Below are 6,952 nucleotides of genomic sequence, written 5' to 3' on the forward strand. Positions count from 1 at the left end.
AACAGGACGCAAAAATGAAGATAATAATATCTTTTGAGATATTTCCGCGATAAAGTGATCACTTTGAAAAGAAACTTAATCCGACAGGCGTTGACAGAAAAGGTCGATTGAACCAAAGATGATTATTCTGACAGAATTAGTGATTAACCTCGCGCAAAAATTGCAAACATTTTCCAGGATCTAAGAATTTTGATAAAAAATGGGACTCCGTTTACCCAAAACCGGATTTCTCTCCGAAAAAAAAACTTTTATGACTATATTAATGTGAGCTTATAAAGGCCTCTGTTACTTAGGTTCTTTATAGGATTACGCACTCCTGACGAAAACGGACCATTTAGATAACAAATATGAATAACTCACCATTAGGATGATTTCATAAAAATTCAAAAGCTTTATTTACTTGGTGAAAAAGATAAACAGTCATCATTGGATGACCTTGACATTCACCCGCTTACGTGTTTGTTGATATTCCTTACAAAAACTTTGCGTAGAAATGATTATTCCATTAGGATAAACGAATGTTCCATCATTTGGTTAACAATGTTCCAGATATAAATGATAAGCAATTACATCTCTGGTAATAAATCTATCTCTGCGGGATCGAATGAAATCGTTGAAAATTTTGTATTTCCATCACACAATTCTCATACGAGTTGTGGCAAACAGCATCAAGACAAATCTATTAACTATAGGAAGTGGTTATGGTGAGAATCTCGTCATGATATTGGATAGGCTGTTAAAACACCGACAGGCAGTTAGAAATAAATCTACATCCTGACATCGATTCGAATGTTTAAAATTTTTCTACATCTGTACTTCCGTCTTAAAAACTAAATGATGTTTTGAAAAGTGTTCTGAATTCGTCTTCTTTTAGGTAAAAGACCACAAGACAGAGCGGTCAGATATGAAAATCTTTTACAGTTTACCAAACCTTGCACAGACCTGACATAGTTTGTTAACTTCTAAGCAGGCAAGGTCATGATAATTCTATCCAAAAAACTGACGCCAAAAAGCGACAATCTCCGTCTCTTTGTCAGTTCTTTGAATTTTTTTTCCAGGACGCTTCCCATAGAGAGCTTCTTCCCATGGTGTTCCTTGAAGAGTTGATTCCCCGCTTAGCGGGAATGAAGCAGTAAATGACTGATTATCGGTTCGCGCAATGCAATGATGTTTTATCTTTAGTTGGCTTCTTGTTGTCGTGACCTTATTTTCTTCAGAGGAGACAGAAATCGACGCCGGTGAAAGCGCGCGAGACATTCGCTGAACTGATTCAAATGGTTCACTTGCTGTCTGAATTTCTGAGCCTTGTTCTTCGCCTGACTCCGAAGCTGTGCTTGGGCTAACACTTCTCTGTGATTCCAAAATGTTCCTTGGAACGTCAAGTCGTTCCATTCCGGAAGTCCACATTGACCAAAAATATCAGTGACAGTCCAGATGACACTTCTTGAAACTGGATAAAATCTGAAAAGAGAAGAAAACTCCTTACCCAGGAACGAAGACTGCACAGTTTATAAACAGTATGTTTGTCGGAAAAACTCGTACGTGCTCTGAATTTCAATGCTTACTTAGGTGAAAAGCACTAAAAGCTATTTAATTAAGTCAGAGAAATTAATTTAGCACCTCTTTGTAGTGATCGGCCAGGAATCGGCATGCTTGATTAAATTAAGCCTGTTTTGTCTCAGAAGACCGAACAAGACTGAATGAAACAACTCATCCTCTTTCCTTTCTATTGTTTTTGGCAGTTATTACTAACAAAGAAAACCTAAAAACTCAGGGATTACTTATGAAAACAGCACTTTGATCCCGAATATTCTAGCTGTCTAAAATGGTTCGCTACCAAGCTAATGACGCAACTGCATTGCACAACTGTCTTCGCTTATGCTGAGAAGGTTCATGTGAATGGACGAATTTATAACAACCCAGTGCAAAGCTTACCGATTCTAAGAGTCCTGTGTTCGGCCACCGTTAGAACAGATTTAATTTATCATGAGTATGCATTGAGTTTCACCGTTGACTGAGTACGTGATTCGCGGCGGAACATAAACCCACACTTATACCTCTTACATTCAGCGGTTACATTTTTAATTAGCTCAAAATGAGTTGGTAAAAAATTGCTTTCACTAATTGAGCTTTTCTTTCAGTTTGTTTCCCCTGAGATGCGTTTCTCTTTCGAACACCTCCACATAAAACACCGACATTGTTACATTGTGAGTTCATAATCCGTTCATCAGTCATTTTGTTGTAAATAAATCTTCTTTGAAGAATGAAAAGTTTGTTCACAGCTATACTGTTTTCTCTTAGATCACCGCCTAAAGTATTAGCGTAATAAGAAAGATTTGACGAAGGAAAACACAAACAAACAAAAAACGAAAAGGTCGATGGTCAGACGAAGATAAGGAATCAGATAACTAAGAAAGACTTTAATTTTATTAGAGTATTAAGAGTTTTCTTCAAGTCTCCGCTTTTGACGTAATGGAAAATCATATTTTTTTGCGAGAACGACAAATATTAAAACACCAGATAGCTTAAGGTGAACAGAAAATCCTTTCGTGCGACGCATAAGAACAGCAGCAGATTGCCACAAACTTCATGGATTCCGTGCAGAAATGCTTCCATTTTTTGATTGTGAAGAGCCAAAAATTAAACCATCCTAAACAGTTAATTGTAATAGAAATTGAAATACATGACAAAAAGTATCATTAACTGATGTTAAAACCCTCTCGCGGTTTTATCAATTTTACTATCAAAAACTAAAAGCTATCGTCAAATTTTCGAAGTATAAAGAATCGGAAAAACAAAATTTTGAAAAAGGAAATTGCTGCATGAAATCCTTCAAATCCTCCTTATCTTCTAAAGCAAAGAATAATTAAAGAAGGCGAAGTAATTTCATTGAAAAAGTAAAAACAAAGTATGTTGATGTTTCATACAAAGAAAAATTCTTCCTTATCACTTCGTTAACACATTTTTGAGGAGTTTATGAACTCTACGCTATCATTTTATAAATTCCAATCCGGTACCTTTTTACTTCGTGTGCCGAAAGCCCTAATTTTCACTGAGAAAAGTAGACTTATTTCTTTTCAAAACTCAGTCTCTCCTGATTACGAACGGATCATTAATGCTTTCGTCTTTTGGTCTGACGGTCAGACAAAAGTGAAACCATTTCAGACAGTTTATTCAGACGTTCACAATTATTCGCTAAGTCTCTCTAGCCAGAATTGATTATTATGTATCAATAAATTTCCCTCACGAGCGAGGTTATTCGGCAAGACGGCCGTAAAAACTATTGTCAGAACTTAATTGTGAGTTTATTAATTTCCCTATCGAATTCTTTGGAAGAAGAAGAAACTATTAGTTAATTTTACCAGCTTCTAGGATCGGGTGCATGCACTAAACTAGTTTTGGTAGCTTTGAATTTACAGTCTTCAACTGGAATTCCATCTTAATTTCAGTTTTTGTTCTCCTCGCCTTTGAGGTATATTTCTGGTTGTTAAGCCAATTTTTTCGACGGAGTACACAAACTAAAGCTTCTCGTGAGAGAATGTCATAACTCACATCGTCATTTCCCTAAGACTCTCGACGATTCCCGACGAATTCGAGAACGATGTACGACGTGACCGAGGGTTGTAAAGACAAGAACGTGCTGAAAAGAAAAACCTAAGTCGTAAATTAAAAAGTCTCACAAAGTCCTCTCTTCTACCCCGTTTCGCGAAAAGTGATGACAGTTAAAAAAAAGTTGAAAAAAAAATTCGTATTATTTCCTTCAGCATGAAACAAGCTGACAGCCCGGCATCACATGAAATAAGTTTTCACTCCGGCCCGTGAAATGTCACATGTTCATTAATATTTGACAGTAATGTCATCAACCTCCGGAGATGAAAATCTTGCGGTAAGTTTTCGCAAAACATTAATTTTGGATGAGAACGCGAGGAGATAAAATAAGGTTGTACCATAACAATTTACAAGAGGATGATATTTGTGCTGACAACTACACGAAATATGCACGTCACTTGGCGTAACTAAATTACAATACTAGATTGGGAGAAGTAAAATAGATTAAGCGAAGGAAACGACGCGAAGATTTCGTGAGTCTACGATATCTTGATGACACGGAAAAATAAACCAAAAATAACTAACGGTACCGTCGCAGAGCTAAGCGGAAATACATACGACATCAAATTTTTGCGCTAATTCGAAACGTCAAGTGACTGAGACATAGGTGCGAAGATAATCAACGAAACATATATAGGGGTACGAGTAGAGGAAGACCATACGAAATCGGGCTTTGTGTTAATATTGCATCTTCACCGACGAAACATCCTGTTCACGATTTTTAGTTGAGGGTTAGATATATATGGAAGAAAATAAACCAGTTTAAGTTTGATTTTAAAAGATTATAGATTACACGCTTTTCAGGCAATAAACATGAGCGACTTTTGGTTTAAATGTTTGTAAACCTACCTTCAGATCAAGCACGAAGTCTACAGCTAGCGGTAGTAAAGTATACCGAGTAAACACAAAAAACTGGTAGGGCCATACTCTTTATATTCAGGCACGCAAGAAGATTGACAACCGAGTAGTTATTTTTAGCGACAATTGTTAAATAGAGATATAAACAATCCGATAATCAACAGATAAAGCTATTTGGAAAACGGCTGAATCATAATAAGGTGTTTATTATCACCATCCCTGCTTATTGGCTATCAAACACGTCAAACACATCCATTTACTCCTAAGAGTGACAGCCCTCTCAGTTCCCTTTAAATTGTCGCCATCGAATCAAATTTAAAAAGTCATGATTAATACCACAGGAAATTAAAAGAAAACAGCGTGGAGTATATGAATACTTAAGTTCGCGTGCAAACGGTCCTCTTGTAATTCAAAATTGCAGCCGATGTACACGCAAAACACCAAATCGCGCAAATAAAAAAAAATTTCACAACTTATTTCATCGTTGGTTCCGTCTAATACGTATATCAATCAAATAAACTTTACACCCGCATTGCTATTTCCTTCTTCCTTTCAAATGATCTTATAAATTCATGATAGAAAAGCCTAGTAAGAGGTAAAAGTGCTTTTCAAATATCTCGATGCACACCAAGAGTTTAACCGGTATTTACACGAAATGACAAACAGCTAAGAAATAACTTGATAAAACCACCGACTAAGTGTACAGTGGGAATAAGATATCTTTGATTTTTTTGTGAGGAAGGAGAGCCTCATTCTTTCCACCAATATCTGAAAATTAACTAAACGAAGTAGTGTTGTTTATCTCTCTCTGAGCTATCCCTGGGAATTTTTTATTATATCGAGACTAAACCGACTGGTTAAAAATTTCTTTTTTATCAATTCCTACCTGCTTGACAGAATGTGACGAGAATTTACCACCCGATTACTCCTTTGGTGAAAAGAATAAGTTCTGGAAATGGACCTGATGTTCAGACACACGCGGTGCTCGGATGTGAATCAACGTTTCATTCGAGCTTCGATCTTTTAATTTGGACTCTCGTTTGCATTTCTTGTAGCATTACAGCTGTTGCTGTCCATCATTGGATCATTATTGGCAGCTGGTTAAATTTCTATTTGTTTTCAATTCTTCCTTTATCCCAAAATAGTAACGGGTATAAGAAAAACGTGTTCCAGACGATTCTCGGTGCACAGTTTAGATACTGACTATACTTGTCGATAGAATTATCGGCTGCACTCAGCCCCTAGTGTACAGTTACAGGAGTAGCCGGCAATTTGCTCTAGATTCCCCAACTCAAAAGACATTGTTTATTACGTAATATATATATATATCTAGCTTTCATTTGGTTTTGAATGACATAAGAAAAACTAAAAGAAATAAAATACAAGACGAGAAATAAATTAAACTAAGGAACAGAAAGCAAAAAAATGACATCATGTCGATTTTAAGGAAAAACTTCCGTTTATCTTTGGATGACTGGTCGATCGCGCAACTTCCAAATTTCGTGGACTCGAACTCAATTTCACATCTTTCGCAAATTTGATACCGACAAAAGTTAGTGCAAATCATCACGAGTAAACCAAGAAGCCTAGATACGGTTACAATAACTCTAAATGACTCTTCTAATGTCTGAAAATGACCATTGTACTGGTCTTCTGGCGACTCCGAAAAGCCACACTCATTAACGTCACGTTTTATCCTATATCAAAATATAATTAGCTGGGTTGTCCATCACTTCATTAATCACCCTCATGAATTTTTACACGCCTTAGGTGATTTAGATCAGTCGAGAAAAAAACTCACCATGCTATTTTTAGTGCAGAGTATTTGTATGATGTTGCATTATACCGCAAGCTGGTTATTGTGAAGAGGGTGGCCGACAAGCTGGTTTGTTTTAGCAGAGGATGCAAATTTATTTTTTTTACGGATAAGGACTTTAGCATACTTGAAAGTGAAATTAACAATGAACCTGGAAAAGTACATCTTTGGCTATCGGCAAATAAGCTTTCAGTAAATATTGAAAAGTCACATTTTGTTCTTTTTCATCCAGTGCAAAAACAAGTTTCCAAAAAGGTTATGCTATTGATAAACAATCAATCATCAACTGGAGATATCTTGGAGTTTATATAGATTCAAATATTATTTGGAAGAGCCACACTAACTACAGTGGTTGGAAAAAAACCAAAAGATGTATAGGTATTCTCCCTAAGCTCTGTTATTTCCTAAACACAAAAACGCTACTAAGCCTGTATTATACCTCAGTAGAGCCATTCTTCAGTCAACTTTGCAACATTTATTTGCATTACAAAAGAAGGCTAGATAATAACCTTTTCTGTAAAAGGGAAAAAAAGGAAAACAACAAGAATTATAAATTAACTTTCATATATCTTTTTCAAAATGTTAACAGTCCTTAAACAAATCCTTTTACAGATATCAGATATGAGCACATCAAAATGATAATAATTCAGATCGTCTCACTCATTTACA

The 6,952-nt window shown here is 36.0% G+C and overlaps 1 long non-coding RNA gene across 1 annotated transcript; it reads right to left on the reverse strand.

Annotated features, from left to right (window-relative positions):
* Positions 1 to 371: 371 nt before the first annotated feature.
* Positions 372 to 5,481, reverse strand: LOC131772351 (uncharacterized). The gene is made up of 2 exons (XR_009339253.2): positions 5,354 to 5,481; positions 372 to 1,461 (listed from the first exon to the last, which is right to left on the reverse strand). It is a non-coding gene; the product is annotated as an uncharacterized lncRNA (long non-coding RNA).
* Between the last annotated feature and the right edge of the window lie 1,471 nt (positions 5,482 to 6,952).

This window comes from Pocillopora verrucosa, chromosome 3 (genome assembly GCF_036669915.1).
Source record: "Pocillopora verrucosa isolate sample1 chromosome 3, ASM3666991v2, whole genome shotgun sequence".
Taxonomy (NCBI): domain Eukaryota; kingdom Metazoa; phylum Cnidaria; class Anthozoa; order Scleractinia; family Pocilloporidae; genus Pocillopora; species Pocillopora verrucosa.